Source organism: Marmota monax, unplaced genomic scaffold (genome assembly GCF_021218885.2).
Source record: "Marmota monax isolate L192 unplaced genomic scaffold, Marmota_monax_Labrador192_F-V1.1 WCK01_AAM20220418_F8-fsc00022, whole genome shotgun sequence".
Classification (NCBI taxonomy): domain Eukaryota; kingdom Metazoa; phylum Chordata; class Mammalia; order Rodentia; family Sciuridae; genus Marmota; species Marmota monax.
Window position 1 is genome coordinate 13,448,684 of NW_026695215.1, and position 19,287 is coordinate 13,467,970.

Genomic DNA, 19,287 nt, shown 5'->3' on the forward strand with positions numbered 1-19,287 from the left:
GCCAAATTAAATTACCTTTTTCATTTATGCGCGGTCATGAGCCACATGGTTTGTTCGAGCCACTAGTTGGTTTTAAGTTTGGGTTTCAGTTTAGGGCTGTGTATCTAATATTAATCCCCCAGTCACTAGCATCTCTGTACCTGAGGGTTTGTGTTTACTGCTGTGAAACCTAAAGCAGTTGCTCTCAACCTGAAGGCCTGGCTCCAGCTCACTGAGCAAATGCTTCATGCTATTTTCTTATTAATTTAATGGTAAACAGTTTCATTTCTGACTCATGAGCATTGCAAAAATGCTAGCAAACTTCATGTACCCAAAAATCAGAGAGTTCTTTTGAAACGGCTGTGTAAACAACTTGTATGCACAGTTTGCTTTTGTTGTTAAGGTTTCTAGTTTAAAAAGAATTTTTTTAAACATGTGCTTTGCTTTGCTTTGCTTTGCTTTTAAGGGTATCTAAATCTTTCTTCCAAAATAGTTCATAATCAACTTTTTCACAAATTCTGAGCCACATGGCAAATTAATCTGTTGAAACTGTTATAACAAAATACCATAGGCTGGATGGCTTAAACAACAGGCATTTATTTCTCGTAGTTCTGAAAGCTGGGAAGTCCAAGGTCAAGCTACTTGACCAGTTTAGTTCAGATGAGGGTCCTCTTCCAGGCTGGCACCTTGCTGTCCTCAGGTGGCAAAGAGAGAGCTCTCTTCTTCTTACAAAGCTACTAATCACATCACGAGGCCCACCCTCATGATCTCATCTAACCCTAATTACTTCCCAAAGAGTCCGAATACCAACACATTGGAGGTTAGTGTTTAACACATGAACTGGAGGGGGGCACAGCTCAGGGGGCAACAGGTCCCACACACACACAGTTATAATAAAAGGGAAAATACATTCTGCTTCCCATTAAGCTTGCATTTTTACTTACCCAACAGCCAAAATCTAGTATGACTCATATATTCAGCATATGTTTGTTTTTTTTTGAGGAGCTACTAAAGGCATATTTCTAAATTAAATCACATAACAAAAAAACTAGTGCATCTATAGTCCTTTTCCATTTCTAACCTTGTTACAACTGGCTCATGGGAGTGCATACTGGTATCACCTCTTCCAGAGGACCATTTGCTGGGACATGCCAAAATCCTCAAAAACATTTGACTCAGAAAATTCCAGTGCGACTATTGACAAACATGCTTATTCAGATCTAACTACAAAAAGAGGTTGAATATCGTTTTTGTTGTTGTTCTAATTAGTTATACATGATAGTAGAATGCATTTTGATTCATGGTACATAAATGGAGCATTTTCATTTCTCTGGTTGTACACGATGTAGAGTCACACCACATGTACAGTCATACATGTATCTAGGGTAATGATGTCCATCCCATTTCACCATCATTCCTGTCCCCACACCCCCTCCTTACCCATCCCTCTCCTTTGCCCAAAGTTCCTCCATTCTCCCCACACCCCCATCCCCATTATGAATCAGCATCCACTTATCAGAGAGAACATTTGGCCTTTGGTTTTTTGAAATTGGTTTACTTCACTTAGCATGGTATTCTCCAACTCCATCCATTTATCTTCAAATGCCATGAATTTTTTCTCTTTTAATGCTAAGTAATATTCTGTTGTGTATATGTACCACAGTTTTTTCATCCACTCATCTATTGAAGGTCATCTAGCTTGTTTCCACAGTTTAGCAATAATGAATTGTGCTTCTATAAACATTGAAGTGGCTGCATTACTGTAGTATGCTGTTTTTAAGTCTTTAGGGTATAGACTGAGGAGTGGGATAGCTGGGTCAAACAGTGGTTCCATTCCAAATTTTCTATGGAATCTCCATACTGCTTTCCAAATTGATTGCACCAATTTGCAATCCCAACAGCAATGTATAAGTGTACCTTTTCCCCCACATCCTCATCAGCACTTATTGTTGCTTGTATTATTGATAACTGTCATTCTGACTGGAGTGAGATGGAATCTTAGAGTAGTTTTGATTTGCATTTCTCTAATTCCTAGAGATGTTGAACATTTTTTCATATATTTGTTGATTGATTGTATTTCTTCTTCTGAGAAGTGTCTCTTCAGCGCCTTAGCCCATTTATTGATTGGGCTATTTGTTTTTTGGTTTTTTTTTTTGTTTGTTTGTTTGTTGTTTTTTTTTTTTTTGGTGTTAAATTTTTTGAGTTCCTTATACATCCTGGAGATTAGTGTTCTATCTGACGTGCATGTGGCAAAAATTTGCTCCCAAAATGTAGGCTCTCTCTCCATCTCATTGATTGTTTCTTTTGCTAAGAAGAAGCTTTTTAGTTTGAATCTTATGTAAAAGAACAAGAACAACCAAAAGGACATCTGGAGAAAAAGGTAAGAAAACTTGCTCTTTCAGATAGCAGATCTTGGTGTAACCCCATACTTCACACAATATGAGATTGGTACAGAGACAGAAGAACAGACCATAGACCAGATAGCTCTGTCACAGACTCATGCATGTGTGGCACTGCAAAAGGACAGAGACCATCTTTTCACAAACGATGCTTGGACTGTTGAGCATTCATATGGGAAAGAATGACATTGGACATGTACCTTGTACATAAAACTCAATTCCAGCCAAAAGATAAATCTTAATGTGAACAAAAACATAATGATTTTAGACAATATTACAGCAGAATAGCTTAATTGTCTAAATAGGGGAAACTTATTTAAGCAATATACAAAGTCACTTATTATGAAGAAGACTGTGTGTGTGTGTGTGTGTGTGTTGTCTACATGAGAGCTGCTTTTCATCAAAAAGTACTGTGAAGAAGTAGTGAAAAGACCAAGCATAGAATGGGAGAAGATATTGTAACGTGCAAGTGACAAAGGACTTCTATCCACATGACATTAAGAGCTTTGCAGATCAATAAGGAAGAGGCAATTTGCCTAATGGGAAAAAATGCAAAACATTTGAACAAACTCTTTAGAAAAAAGACAGCCTTGCCAGTGGACAAAAAGTTTCTCCATTTCATTAGTAATCAGGGAGGTGGAATTAAAAACCACAATGAGATACCATTAGCAGCAAACAGCAACAAATAGAAAATGACTGGCAGCGCCAACTGTTGGTGAGGATGGGAACTCCCAATCAGTCCTGGTGGAAATGTTAAATTATTGCTAGCTTGGAAGAGAGGTTCTGGTACTTTCTAGCAAACTCAAACGTTTTCACATTCTATGACCCAGAAATTCTACTCATAAGATATATTCACTAGAGAATCTATGGATATGCCCACCAGGAGACAGACATCTTCAAAGCGATCCTGTTTATAAAACCCAAACACCAAATTAGATAAATGAAATAGAATGCAAAATGAAAAGGAACAAACTAAAGTATAAACACAAACATGAAAGAACAATGTTGAGTAAAAAGAGCAAGAAGTGTTGACCCATTCATAGAAAATTCAAGAATAGCTGAAATTAAACTATATTCTTTTGAAATGCATCCATAAGTGACAAATTATATTTTTAAACAGTAAGAAAATGCTTTTCCACAAAAATTAAATAGTGGTTTCCTGTGTGGAGAAGAAACCGAGGTGTGCTTGATAAAGACAGAGGTTTTTGGAAGGGACTCAGAATGTTATATTTGTTAACTTAGATGGTGGCACACGATTATCAGTATTAACTGTACATTTTGGGGTACTTTTCTTATGTGTCACAGATTTTATAATATAAAAGAAAAATAAAAGGAGAAGAAAATCAAAGAAAGAAGTAAAGAAGGAGAGATGGAAGAAAAAAGAAGGAGTGAGAGAAATCAGAAAAGGACTAAAAGGAGGAAAGGGATTAAAGAGCGAAGGGAGAAAATAAAATAAATTGGAAGTGGAATGATCAATAGTCTGATGCATATTCTACTTCAGAAATTTGTGTTCCATTCCTGGTGGAAATGTTAAATTATTGCTAGCTTGGAAGAAAGGTTCTGGTATTTTCTAGCAAACTCAAAAGTTTTTGCACTCTCTGACCCAGCAATCCTACTCATAGGTATATTCACTAGAGAATCTATGAGGATGTGTCTGAAGTTTCAACTAAGACTGTCACTTACAATATCGTCTAATGCAATCGTATAATCTAAAAGTTCAAAAATAAGGAAGCAAATAAGTATAACTATGTGACCAAAGACTGTGCAACCATTACAAATGATATTATAGAAATATATTTGCTAACAAGATGGATCATTTAGGGTGGTAGACACCGAGATGTGCTGCTGAATGCCCATGCTGAGTAGGACTTGCTGCCCAGCTGCAGGGAGCCGGGTTGGCAGTCCCCTGTGGCCGTCAGTTACTTCAGTGTTGGCCTTAGCTACAGAGGGTTACTGAAGCATAGACAAGCTGCCACCCGACTTTGACCACAATGAGGGCCATGCCCTGTGGGATGAGCAACAAACAAGAGCCTTGGTCCCTCAAAGACCATGGTGTCACCTTGGAGGAGTTAAAGTCACCATGTGTTGAGGCACATTTATTACAGCAGCTTTGTCTTGCCTAATGCAGTTGTCTAAATTGCAAAATCAGGAGACTTCATATAAAAAATTCAAAAATTTCTGGATTGCATCAAAACATCATCATTGAATTTTTGTTCTTGCAAGATAATATGCCAGAAAATAGTGGTACTAAGGGGCTGGGGTTGTGGCTCAGTGGTGGAGCGCTCACCTAGTATGCATGAGGCCCTGGGTTCCATCCTCAGCACCACATAAAAATAAAAATAAAGACATTGTTCCCACCTAAAACTAAAAAAATAAATATTAAAAAAAAAGAAAGAAAATGGTGGTATTCAATTTAGAAAGGGACAATTTCTTTGAAGGGCAGCTTTTTAAAAATCACATACACACACATACCCCCCCCACACACACACACACAGAGGCATGCACAAGCACACGCTGACTCGGCTTTGAGAGTGATAGTCTCATATGGCACAATCAGCCCATTTTATAGACTGAGGAAGCAAAGTCCACAGAGTGACTGGCTGACAATCCCAAGTTAACCCAGATGTGGGCCTGGAATGATTTTCTCAACCTCTACTTTGTCTTGTAATCGCCAGCTGCACGTACATCTTAAACATGCCTCACTCCCTGGACACAATGGAGTCACGTGTTGGTTTTGACCACTTAACCTATTCCTATTTTTTTATAAAAGCCAAGATCATTTTATATGTTTGTTGTGTTCATTGTTATTTAAATCTCTGGTAACACTGATTTTGCATGATGCTAGAAGTATAGCCATTCAGCTGGCCTGTTTGTAAGCAGCCTTGAGCCATCAGCAGTGCAAATATCTCCAAGAGTGGTCTCTTTGATGGCATTGCAGCAGCCATGTGAAAACATCTCTCTTGCTAGGCATAGTAACTTGGAAGTCTGAGGCAGGAGGATCAAAAGTTGAGGCCACCTGAGCAACGTAACCAGACCCTCTCTCAAAATAAAATGTAACTCAGAGTGGGCTGGGGTTGTAGCTCAGTGGTAGAGCACTTGCATAGCATGTGTGAGGCACTGGGTTCAAATCTCAGCACCACATAGAAATTAATAAATAAAGGTCCATTGACAAGTAAAAAAAAAAATTTAAATGTAACTCAGAGGCAGAAATGCTCTTGGTGGGTTTAATCACCTGTACTGAGAGAAAGAGGGAGGGAGGGGGGGGAAGGGAGGGGAAGAAGAAAAGAGAAAGAAGGAAAGAAAGAGAGAGGGGTGCAGGAAGGAGAAAGGAAGGAAGAAAGAAAGAAAACTGTCTCTTTCTATCCTTATAATTTGCCTCAGTGGATTCTGGAAATCAGAAAATATTCACTGAACCCTTAAATACTGTTGAATCACTGATGAGAAGCCCAGCATCTCGTTGGCAGCTGGCTGGCACCGCAGGCTCCCCAGCCGGCTGAGAGCTGTGCAGAATGCTTAGGCTGTAAAGTCCAGGTTGGGCCTGCAAAAGGCAGGAAGTTCACATACACAGAGGCCAAACGACAGCTCAGGCGCTAAGCTTCTCGGCTTTTGTCAGTTTAAGTTAGTGCTTTAATGCAATTTTAATAGGTAGTGATTTTATTTTGTATCTAATGAAACCAACAGAGCGTGAAAATAGACATCAGAATTTGGAAGATAATGAGTCTGTTAGCTCTGGTGCCAGCGTGGCTGAGCGAGGTACAGTCCTTAAGTTTCAAAGAATAGACTGCTTCAAAAGAGCCTTTTATTAGCTTCATTAGGGTGGTCATCAAATGAATGATTTCATAGCAGATCTAATTAACCAAAGAATGTGCAGAACCTGCATCTCCTTCCTGCTAATTGGCATGGAGACTCCACATCAGCCACCTTAGGAATTCAGCATCCGGTAAACTCCATAGAATCTTCGTGGGAAGGGGTTTCATGAGGGTGCATTTTACAGCCAAATTCTGAACAAAACAAGATAAAACCTTCCCAGCCTTCCAGTTCCCAATGATGGGAACACCTGCCCATCTCTTTCCCTTCCCCAGCCACCAGGAATGCCTTGACTAGAAAAGTGCAGCGGCAGATGACATGCAGGTATCTGGAACAGAAGCAAGTTCCGCCAGGGACAAAGAGCTGTCCTGGAGCAAACTATCTGATGGCGCCCAGGACGGTCAGGACCCTGGAGGTGCTGGCTCGCCTGGGACAACGGCAAGCAGGACACTGGCCCTCCTCCAGAATGAAACCATCCTGAAGTTGACAGCTGACTCCTCTGGTCACCTAGAAGGCCAGCTTTTCTGCATCCCTCACCCACTTAGGCAGAAGCACAAGGCTGGGTTTCAAAAAAGCCCAGACCTACGCATCTAGAGAGGAGACTCGTGCCAGCTTCTGGGTGCTGTGGAAAGAGGTCAATCAGAAAAAAGAAAAGAGATCTCAGACAGTAAAACATATGACCAAATCGGGAGCAGTGGCCCAGGCCTGTGGTCCCAGCTATCCAGGAGCCTGAGGAAGGAGCATCCAGAATTCGAGGTCAGCCTGGGCAACAGAGAAAGACCCTGCCTAAAAAAATTTAAAATACACACACACACACACATATAAATACATATATACATCACCATCAAAATTTTAAAAAGAAAAAAAAAAAAAGAATGGTGAAGAGGATTGATGACCAAGTTGTTAATTTTAAGGCAGAACCAAAAATCTTCCAGAATAGACACACACACACAGATATACACATATATGCACAGCTCTGTGTGTGTGTGTGTGTGTGTGTATGTGTGTATCTTTGGCAGAAATGTAGAATATATATTCAAGAAATTTGACATCTATCAAACAGTAATTCCAGTAAAAGTGTCCAGTCATACCTGAAGAGAGGAAACAATCAAAATGGTAATAGGAGAAGATGCCCTGAGCTTTCTTGTGAAGGTAGACATGAATTTTCAGGTTGAAAGGTTCACCAAGTTCTAGACAAGACTGAAAAAAAGACCTTTATCTAGACACACCCTGCTAACATGCCCTGACTTCAAGGATTAAAAAAAAAAAAAATGCTAGGGGCTGGGGATATGGCTCAGTGGTAGAGTGCTTGCCTCTCAGGTATGAGGCATTGGGTTCAATCCTTAGCACCACATAAAAATAAATAAATAAAGATATTGTGTCCGTCTACAACTAAAATGTTTTTTTTTTTAATTCTAAAAATTTCCAGAAAAAAAGTCAGATTACTAAAATGGAGCAAAAGCCCAGCTTTTCTTAAGCAGCACTAGACTATAGAAGGCAATTATGCAATAAATACAATAGTCTAATAAAAACATTATTTTCTACCTGAGAATTTTGTCTCCTGGCAAATATTGAGTCAAATATTAGAGTTCAAAAGAGATTCCCAAATGAGTCCCAAAAGACTTATCATGGGCTTGGGGTTGCAACTCAGTGGTAGAACGCTTGCCTTGCACATGTGAGGTTCTTGGTTCGATCCTCGGCACCAAATGAAAATAAACAAATAAAATAAAGTCATTCTATCTAACTACAACTAAAGAAAAATATTTTTTAAAAAAAGATTTATCACCTACATATCTTAAATGAAAGAACTAAGCAAGTGAAATTAAATGAAATAAAACAAATTCCATTTAATGTCATGAGTGACCATGGAATATGATCTTGTAGATAAGAAAGAGACTAGGGGAATTTAAGGGGAAACCCGCTAATCTGAGACATTTGGAAAAAGTCCCTTCAATGAGCAAAGTTTTTGTTGCTATTGTACACTGCTGTCATTGTTATTTTGTTTGTGTTGCTATTACATGTTTTTTGTTGGTTTTTATGTTGCTGGGGATCAAACCCAGGGTCTCACACACACTAGGCCCAATTCTACCATTGAGCTATACCCCACTCTACAAGGTTTTGTTTGTTAGTTTGTTAGAATTGTATCTTCTGCTATATGGTTCAAATCATAGATGGTCCTACAATGACCAATACCCACATAAAAACATTACTGTAAATGAGTTAATGGGTTTTCAATTTTTAGAATTAAACTAAAGACAGGATGAAAGCCTTCATTGTAACTATATGAACAGAATAGTGCAGCAAACCATAACATTGTAAGTGTACCAAGCATAACTGAGAGGTGGAGGTGAGAGAGGAGGAGGAGGAGGAGGAGGAGGAGGAGAGGAAAGGAAGAGGAAGTGGTCTACTACAGTGTCCTCAGCTGATGGCGGTCTCTAGAAGAACTAGGCAAAACAACAAGCAGCAAAGCAGTCTTCTTTCTAGATAAAGGGAAATAGAAAGTTTCCATTTGAAGTTTAAAAAAAAATCAAGAAATAGAAGTACAAGCCTATTACTTCAACTTATGATTGTAAGTGCTAGAACAATTGAGGACAAAAACTACTGGCAGAGGTTAGTTTCCATGTTTTACTGTTTTATATGTTTAAAACTTAGTATTATACCATAGGTATATCTTTCTTATGGATTTTTTTTATTTGAATTTTGAGACAAGGTCTCTCTAAATTGCTTAGGACCTCACTGTTTCTAAGGCTGGCTTTGAACTTGTGATCCTCCTGCCTCAGCATCACAAACTGCTGGGATTACAGGCATGCACCACGTGTCCAAGTCTTGTGGAATTTGTAAATTAAAAAAAGAATTTTTGCATTTATTTAGCATGGTAGGCTTCAACAGTGTTTTTTAAATGAAGTTGATAGGAACACACTGAACTGAATAGCTTCATGGCCTTTACCAGATTGCAAAAAACACTTATATTGAAAGAACTTTATTTAGCTGGAGGATAGAGATCAAAATGCCGTCTCAGAATTTTTTTTTCTCTTTTTTCCTCTTGAAGAAAAAAATGAGTTGCTTGTTTGTGTGAGAACTCTAAAAAACATACACAATTATACACACTTTAGATTAAGTTTATAATTATCAGACTATGAAACTATTACTGTCACCCCTATATTTCATACAAACATTAAGGGAAAATGGGCAACGCTATATACTTTGTCTCTTTCTGAATTCAGGTAAGCTCATCAGAAGCTCAATGGTGGTGGTGATGATGGTAGTTGTGGTTATGGTGATAGTGATGATGATGGTGATAGTGATGGCGGTGGTGGTAATGTGGTGGTGATGATGGTAATGGTGGATGGTGATGGTAAATGATGGTGGTGGTGATGGTGTGTGGTGGTAGTGGTTGTAATGATGATGGGAATGGTTGTTATGATGGCAGTTGTGATAATTGATGGTGAAGATGATTTCATATACTGGGGCTGGATGAGAGGCTGGAGAGCAGAGAGAAACCCTAAGGAAATCCCAAACTCTGTGGCCTCTGGGATCTTAGCAAACAATACCAGAAGCCTATAGTGACCTATCCACGTTTCTTTGGGTGAAATAATTGCAAATTCTTTCTCAATCTCTCCACTATAACTGTGGCATCTTCATTGAGTAGCAATAAAAATGTACTATCTTACTATTTGTAGAGAATTCCTGTAACATTATGTGGCCTTAGTAGCTTTAACTCTCTCATATCAAAGTCAAAGCTTAGCTGCCCTTGACAGTTTATAGTTCTCTGCCTCCCAGTTCCTCAATGTGGTCTGCTCAGGTATCTGCCCCACACAACTACTTCCTACTTACCAGGTCCCATGGGTAGATATGTCCTTCTCCACTCTCCCCACAGATCCTCATACCCCACATGCACAGCACAGATATGGCTCAGTGACCTCCTCAGTCACAGTGTGATTTCATGGAACTTATTCCTCTCTGCTGAGCCCACCCATTAGAACTTCCTGAGGGGAAGTTCCTAGGTTTGCCCAGGACACCAGAGAAGGCTCTGGCCCACAGATGCCTCATTCTTTCTCTTGTTGCCCAGTGGCTAAGCACCCATGGCCCAGACAGCTCCCTCTTCCCACTGGTCTTGAGAGGTCTGCTGCCCTCTCCTCTCTGGAATCTGCAAGAATCCGCAAGAATCCACGGCTTCTGCTGTTTCATGAGTTTTATGACATTGCCTGCTCTGTGTCTCACCTGACCCATACACCTGGGTCTAACCTTCTTCCTGGCCAGGGCCCTCTTAGAGCCTGAGTAAGGTTGGGAGAAATAAACTGGACCCGTCATACGAGAACCACAAGGGTGACTGGCAGCAAGAACAAGTTTTCTGCAAAGAGATACCTGCTCACGTTGGACAGCTAAGGTGAGGCCATCCACCAAGTGAAGATACCTCCATGAAAATACCCCTGGCTCACTCCTTGGGAGCCCTGCCAGGAGAGGACCAGAGTTCACAGCTGCTCCCCAGAGAGACCTCAGAAACAACTGAGAAGAAAACACATCACTAGCACCAGCAAGACTCCCTCCAGGAGTCAGCTGCTTGACAGCATTTAAAATCTGGGCTCTGGAATCTAATTCCTGTTCTGAAAGCTGAAGACCTCTATGGAGACCAGAGAGGTCAGGTGGTTCAGAAAATCGGCCAAAAAAATCTAAATCGTTCCAACAACTCCCTTGATGGTGTGTGTGTGTGTGTGTGTGTGTGAGAGAGAGAGAGAGAGAGAGAGAGAGAGAGAGAGAGAGGAAGAGAGAGAAGGAGAGAGAGAGAGAGCGCAGGAGGGAGGGAGGGAGAGAGAGCAGACAGCATGAATCCAGTGTTAGAATCAGCATTAGAAAAACAAGGTTTTGTCTTTTACTTGGGAATAAGGGAAAGCATGTGAGTGTCCTCTGCAGATGCTGTAAGACAAAGCACGGTCCCAATGGTGGTTGGTGTCTAAAACCCAAAGGAACACTGGAAATGTTCATGAGGACACCTCACCCTGATGACACAACTCACTCTGCACCAACCACTGTTCCAGATGTTCTCCATGTCTATATGTCACTCAGAATTTACCATGGCCCTAGGGAGTAGGTATCATTATTAGTGTCCCCACATTAAGGTATGTTTTAGTCAGCTTTTTCGTCACCATGACCAAAAGACCTGACAAGAACAAAATAGAGGAGGAAAAATGTTTATTTGGCACTCACAGTTTCAGAGGTCTCATTCTATTGATGACTGACTCCACTGCCCTGGGCCTGAGGTGAGGCAGAACATCATGGCAGAAGGTTGTAGAGAAGGAAAGCTGATCACAGTAATCAAGAAGGAGAGAGAGAGAGACAGAGACAGAGACAGAGAGTGCCTCTCTTTCTTGGGACAAACTATAAACCCTAAAGGAACACCTTCAGTGACCTGCCTCCTGCAGCAACACCTTACCTGCCTACAGTTACCACCCAGCTAATCCATAACAGGGAATTAATCCACTGATTAGGTTACAACTCTAAAAACCTAATCATTGCACCTCTAAAAATTCTTGCACTGCCACACACGTGAGCTTCTGGGAGACACCTCATATCTAAACCATAACCAGGTAACTGAGACACAGAGAAGAAAGTAACTTACCTGCAGTTACACAGCTAAAGAGATGGAGTTGAGATTTGGACCCAGGTAGTTGTTTATCCCTTTCAAACTGTTTCTTCTCAAAGTGATGTTTTCATCCTCCTCAATGATTTTAGGTATGATTTGGTTTTAAGAATCATAATTTATACCAGCAGGGATTTTAGAGACTAGGTAGATTGAATGTCCAGTCTCTCTACATGATTTGTACCCTGGCATCCTTGCTCCTCAGCAATATGAATTTGACACTCCTATCAAAAGGTGGAGTTCATCCTCAGCACAGGTATCTGTACTGACCTTGTCTGTTGCTTTAGCCAAGAGAATACAGTGGAGAGAAGTTAAGCAGGCTCCGAGTTTAGGTCTTACAAGGCTGTGCATCTTCCAACCCCACCCTCTTGCAATTTCCAGTGGCCACCATGGTATCAGGAAGCCCAGATGAACAATCATATGGAAGGAGAAAACCACCAATTGTCTCAGATGAGCCCAGATCTGGCTGACCTTCCCATTGAGGGCACAGGGGTAAGACAAGCAAACAGCACTTCAGTAACCCTCAACTGTGAAATCATAAGTCATTGTCCTTGTAGGCCACCAAGGTGTGTGTGTGGGGGGGGGGGGGCTGGTTAGCAGCCATAGTGACTGATACAGAGATCACATAGCACAGCACACTCATTTTACAGCTGAGAAACCAGGTTCTCAGTGGCAGGATTAAGATGGAGCCACTCTGGCTTGCCTTCTGACCTGGGTCTTGCCATAGACAGAACAAGGCCTAGGCTCAAGAAGCCCTAGGTGCTGTGGGGTTTTCATGCACTGTGAGCTAGAGGGAGAGGAAGCTGGCTCAGGGACCAGAGCCAGTGGGTGTAGGAGGGTTCCAGCTGCAGGCCAGTGGTCAGACCCTCCCCCTTCTCTGACTTGGTAAAGTACCCAGGAGACCTCGAGATCAGCACCTGCGGGTGGGGGGGTGACAGGTGAAGGGAAGGGCCTGCCTACAGAAGCTGGAGAGCTCTTCCACCCTGTGCTTAGACAAAGCCCCTGCAGGCCCCTCCTGGTGACCTGAGCTTCAGATGCCAGGCTGCAGAGTGTGGGTTACACTCCACATCTGTCCCCTTGTTGGAGGCAAGGTAACCTCCAAGTCACACACCTGCCACAGCCACCATGCTGGGCTTCTCAGGCAGCAAAGTCAGACAGGGCTGAACTGGGTGAAGGTGGCTAGGGACACTGAGTGACAAGGGAAGGACTGGAAGTGAGAGAGCAGAAGAAACCCAAGAGGGCTCCCAAAAGCACCTCTCTCTGCCATGCCTCAGTTGACTATTCTATGCACACAGATCAAGAAGAGGAAAGAAGAAGGATCATCTGAGGGCCCCAGAGCAGTTTGTGCCTCCTGTCCAGTGTGTGCCTGGCATGCTGTACACCTCTTCTTCTCTCCCTGGGCCATGGCAGGAGGATCCTCCCCAGTTCCGGACGCCTCCAAACTCTCTTCTTTCTAACCTTCTCCCATGATGGAACAGACAGAACTCTCCAAAATTCAAATCTAGTGGTGCCCTCTTTCCTGTGACAATGTGACATTGCCCCACCACCACTACGGCCTCCACCAACCACGTGCACATCACATTTGAGATCCTTTGCTCCATTATCATAGACACCTGTACTATCATTTTAATGTTTTTCTTTAAAATGACTCATTTTTGACTTAAATAAATGGCTTTAAGTCATTCTAAGTAATAATACCCATGACACTGTGGGTTTGATGTGCTGTTTATAGTTTTTCTCAATGTGCATTACAATAATTACATAACTGAAAAATGTAAATGTTCCTTGTGTGCCACTTAAAACCATCCCACTGACTGTATTTCACTCTGAAACCCTATCAAGAGTGTATCAGTCTGAATAGTTGTGTTGCAAAAAATAGGAACTGAGTCTGATTACCATAAGTAAAAAGAGATTTTTGTTAGAAGGCTGTGGGAGACGGGGTAGTCTCACAGAATAGAGAGGAAAGCAGAAGATCCAAGCTTGCAAAGCACAGGGCCAGTAGGTGTGGCCAGGGGTGCAGGGGCCACAGGGGCTGTGTCCCAACCCCATCCGAGAACAGGAGCTGGAATGAATGTCGGCAATGTCCATCTTCACATCACTCAGTGATTCAAATTCCAGAGTGGGAATTCCTCCCAGGCTGCTTGGGTCCACTGCCTACCCTAAGCTGTACTGGCCCGAGTGTCTTTATAGAATGGATATCACACAGCAGAAAGCACTTCCCATGATGAGAGAATTCTTGTCCCCTTCTTGACCATGAAGGCTGCCTCTTCAACAGTGTTCATGGACAGAATATTTCACCAACTGCCCATGAAAGCTGGAAAGAAGTCTGTATCTTTTTGGCAATATCTGGTTCTTTTAGGGGATTTTTATCCTTTTTTATTTTATGTTGGAGATTTTTAGAAGAAAGGGTGGGCAATAGAGGACACTAGTAGCATTAGGACTGTCTAGCTTTAGAAAATAAATCCAATTTAAATAGGTGAGAAGTCCTTTTTTCCTCACCACCTATGGATTTCCTGGGCCCAAAATAAATTCCTTCTTGGGGCTGGGTTGGGGCTCAGTGGTAGAGCACTTGCCTAGCATGCATGAGGCACTGGGTTCAATCCTCAGCACCACACTAAAATAAATAAAGGTATTGTGTCCATATACAACTAAAAGAAAAAAAAGAAAGAAAAGAAAGAAGTTCCTTCTAGCACATGTCCTAGAACCAGCTAAGCTCCTCCTGGTTCAACTAGAAAGCCCAGAGCCAGATTTTGGCCCATTGATAGTAACCCTGTGGCTTTTAACCACATTTAGAACACTTGCCTAGCATGCATGAGGCCCTGGGTTTGATCCCCAGAATGGGGGAAAGAAAGAAAAGAAACTAGATACATTCCTTACAAAGCTCTACCTACTCTTTTTTTGAAGGCTACCTTACATATAACAAACCAGGAGATGTAGATGATCGTGATATGTGCATGTGTGTGCGCGTGCGCACTCACGTTGTTAAAATGAACCACCTTTAATCTCAGTTTTGGTTGGAGTTCCCATAATGTCACAGGACACTGGCCTGCTCCTCCTGCCCTCCAGTTTTATAAGAAATCCCAGGAAAGTTTCCAGAGCTTCCCACCCAGGTCCACCACTTGACTTCTGACTGACAGCAGGGTGACATTGGCTTTCAAGTCTCCTTTATGCATAACAACTCTAGTAGATCACATTGACCCATACTGACGGATTCTATTTGGAACCTGTTCTTACAGATTTTATGGTTAGAGGGAATTATCCTTATGTCCCTGAGTTCTGGGATCTGGTCTGTATAAGGGTCACAAACGTCACCCCCTTCAGGGTAACTTGGGTTCTTCTTATCAGCATTTCAGGCCTGCATTTCTCCTGCAGATAACAGGTTGTTTGCTGAGAAATGTAACATGCCTTGCCCACTTAAGCTGGCAGGGCTGCTGGTAAATTGCTTTTTAGAAAAGAAACCATGTAGGGGTCAGCACAGTGTACCCAGTTTGTAGAATTATTCCCTGAGCCCAGTGTTCCCACTACTCACATTTATCTGTTCCCTGTCATTAGGGCCAAGAACAAAATCAACAGGCGGCATGTACTTCCACATTTTATGCATTGGTACTAGATCACTCATACTAGATTTGCAAAAGATGGGTCAAAAGAGAAGTTCTGAGTCCAATACCACCTGGAGTCTGAAGAGTTAGGCTGCAGACACTGAGAGGTCACAGAGAACACTATTATTGAGATGGGAAATTTTTCCTCTCCTTCCTTTCTTGGAGAGAAGTAGGAAGCAGGAGAGCTTTTGTAAGAGCTCGTGGAGCTAAAGGAGGAAACATCTGGTTTCTTCTGAGTCCTCAGGATTCTTATTCTTTCAATACACCAGTTCCACAAACACACAGACTTGAGATCACAGGAGTGAATTTTGCACATAGCATTCATTCTAGGGCCCTAGGTGCAAGTTTTCATGATTTTCACAAGAAAACCATCACTGTTAAATGGGAGACCTTTCTGTGGTTGGACCTAGAGTCATTCTAAATCTAGTGAAATGCCACTCTACCCTGAAGCCCAGATTCACCCTAGGGATCTTTGGATTTTGTTTTTTTCATCTTGGAACTTCCCAAGTTTCCTTTCATTCTGCCTTTGGCCAGTACTGTTCTTTTGATGCTCTAAGAACTGAAGAAGTGTTTCCCCTTTCTCATAAAATGTGTTGGCAGAGGCCACAGCCCCATGGCTGTCAGATAGATACGTGCAGACTCCAAGGAGAATAAAGAGGGAGAAAAAGAGAACACAGACAGAGGGCCCAGGTGGCTGGGAAATTCCAAGATGTATGTCTGCAGATATATCTGGGATATATCTCGACCAGATTATCAAACCAGAAATCTAGCTGTGAGGTCCTTGCCTGACTTCTCCATAGCCTGGGTGGTTAAACAGCCCTGCTTTTCTCTATGGGACCAAAAGTAGAGTTCCTAACGGGGAACAAGCCTACTTCACCTAATTGGAAAATGCTTCAAGTTTGGGTCTTTCTACATCTTCTTAATGACAGGTTGCAGTAAGTGTTCAATACATTTTAACAGATGTGGTAGGAAGAATGGGTTGTGCAGGTTAAAGCAAGTGGGATGAAATTCTAGCAGATCAAAGCATTCTAAGTTGAATGTTTTTATTATAATTACAGAGAAACTCACAGATTCAAATAATGGATTCAAAATAAGAAACTATTTCTTGGTTTTCTGAGGTTATGACTTCAGAACATTATCTTTTCTGAAAATCAAAATGCAGCAAATGAGGTTCTTTTCTTCACCAATTGTTTAATTATTTTTCATTCATTTCTGGGATTATGCCTGATAGCTAAAGAGAGAGAGGAGAGAGAGAGCTCAAGGCACACCAGGGTTCCTTATTAATTTTACACACAAAACACTTCCAAATGTCCCTATATAGCATACTGCCAACAATAAATATTTTAGTCTCAGAAACAAATATAGTTTATGTTAAATTTATGGTTTGGCAATAAACTGGCTCTCAGCTTCTTAAGCTGTTCATTATTTTCCAGAAATTTCCAAAGATAGAGGTTGAAGAAAGTCTTTCCAGAAAGAAAAAATAATAATAATAATGAGTTAACACAAGAAAGTAATGGGCAAAAGATTTGAACAGACACTTCCCTAGAAACCATATCCCCTTTTCATAGTCAAAAGATTTACCAAGCATGAGAGCAGAGTTCACACCCACTGGAAAATCAAAAGGGACTGAGATTCCCATTGCCAGACTCCTTTGGCTCCAGGGCCCAGCTGTGACCTCAGCCTGGCCAGTCAGTCGCACAGAGGAAGCAACCAGTAAGAATCCAGTCTGTCAGTGCCTCAGAGTCTGCCACTGTCCCAGCCTGGCTTGTCTACCTTTCTGGTGACCAGGGGCTGCCCAAGAACTTTTTTCCTCAGTCAGCGCAAGTCAGTTACTGTTACACGCTGCTAAGAGCACAGATGCGTACAATGACACTGTCCTTGGATAAAATGCCAAGTCTCAAATGTGTGCCTGTTTCCCACCCAAAATATAGACCTGCTCTTTTGATTTGAATCTGGAATGTGCCCCAAAAGCCCAAGGACAAAATAATGCAGCATGTTCAGAGGCAAGTCCATAGGCTCAGGGGGTTGCTGACCTCATCGGTGGACTAATCCTTTTCCTGATTGATCATTTGAATGAATTTACTGGGAGGTGGTGAGAATTATGGGTAGGTGTGGCATAGTTGGAGAAAATAGGCCACCAGGGGCATGTCCTGTTTCTCTTTCTCTCCACCACCACCACCACCACCATCACCACCCCGCCACCTTCCTGGCTGCCATGAGCAGAGCTGCTTTCCTCCACCATGCCCTTCTACCATGGTGTTCTACCTTACCTCAGGGCTACACAGACACAGCCGTCTGACCATAGACTCAATCCTCTGAAACCATGAACTAAAATAAAGCTTTCCTCCTCTGAGTTGTTCTTGTTAGGTATTCTGATCACAGCAACCAAAGGCTGAGTTACCCACCTCACACTAGCTCTATTCCACCAGATTTTTAAAAACCACTTATGAAATGCAAAAATTCTTTGGAATTATGTGGACAAAACAAGTCTGTGTATGTTTCCAGAAGAGCTTATTTTACTACAAGGAATGAAAATTTTGGAGTCAGAGAAAAGATTCTATAAAGAAAGGCTGTCCCAAAGCCATGTTCTAGAATGTTCCTTCAGGCAGTAAATGGGAATCCAGCCCCCACAGCACCCTGCTTGGGTTTCAGAATTTATGGAGCCACCTAGGAGAAGAGAAGGGCATTTTCACAGATCCAACAAGCCAGCTAGAGCTCTGAAAAGCATTTCATTCAGCCATACTTCCCCCTGGGTTTCACAGCTTCTACGCATTTTCTTGCCGTATACCTTTTTTATGCTACTAAGATAAATACATGACTATGGTCTCTTAAGAATTCATCTTGTGAGTTGTTTTTTTCTCACCAGCTACAACCTCCAATCACAGCATGTGGGGCCGTAGCTAGGGACACTGTAATGGTGTCTCAGAGAATGAGCCCGGAAGGAGGAGAAGCTGCAAACACCAGGAAACCCTGAAGGTCAGAGGCCCATCTGGGAAGAAAAGGTCACTTTTAAGAAGATGGAAATTAAAAAAAAAAAAAGAAAGAAAGAAAGAATATCCCTTCTCAATCTTACAAGGCCAAGATGCCCGCAACCATTAGACTATCACACACCGTTCACCTACAAATCCATCCAAGCATCAGGTACTTCCACTACAAATGGGTTAAAGTAGATGAACAAGAGAGCTTGCCCCTAGATTGTCACTACAGGCAAGGAAAGGATTCCCCAGGGGCTCTCGGCCATGAGACCAAGACAAGTTACTCAGACCAAGTTAAGTTCCTGCCCACTGGGGTCAATGACTTGGAAAGTCACTTGTATTCTGCAGCCTTTGGTAGGACACCCTAAGCCATCTCTCTTGCATACCTGCAGGTTGGAGAAAATTCTGTGATGCAGTCTGTCACCCACCTCCCCTTGGCATATCTCTAACTGGCATAGATGTGGCCAGGGCCAACTGGCCTCAGGATAACCCACTGATTCCTTTTAGGAGAAGGTGCTACCAAGAAGTTTCAAGGCAGGCCCACATGAGAGAGACCTGTGACCCTCTGCCCTCTCCATGAAGCAGGCACCTCTACCCTGGACCAGAGAGCAGGGAAAGGGCGCCTGTCCTCCAGCTCTGCAGTCTGCTTTTGTCTTAAAGGGATGGCCCAACACAGCGGAGCTCACAGAGCACTTGTGGAACTGCCAGGATAGAAGACAAGCAGTGGACAGGGTTCAGCTCCTGACCTTTCTCCCACAGCACAGAAGGGTCCAATCTGGAGTGGCTCCCACAGGTCAGCCTCAGGCATGTGCAGGGGCCTGGGGTGTCCCAACTCCCAGTTTTGAGTAGGTTGAGCATCCCAGATTGTCCTCAGCCTTCTGTGTCCCTTT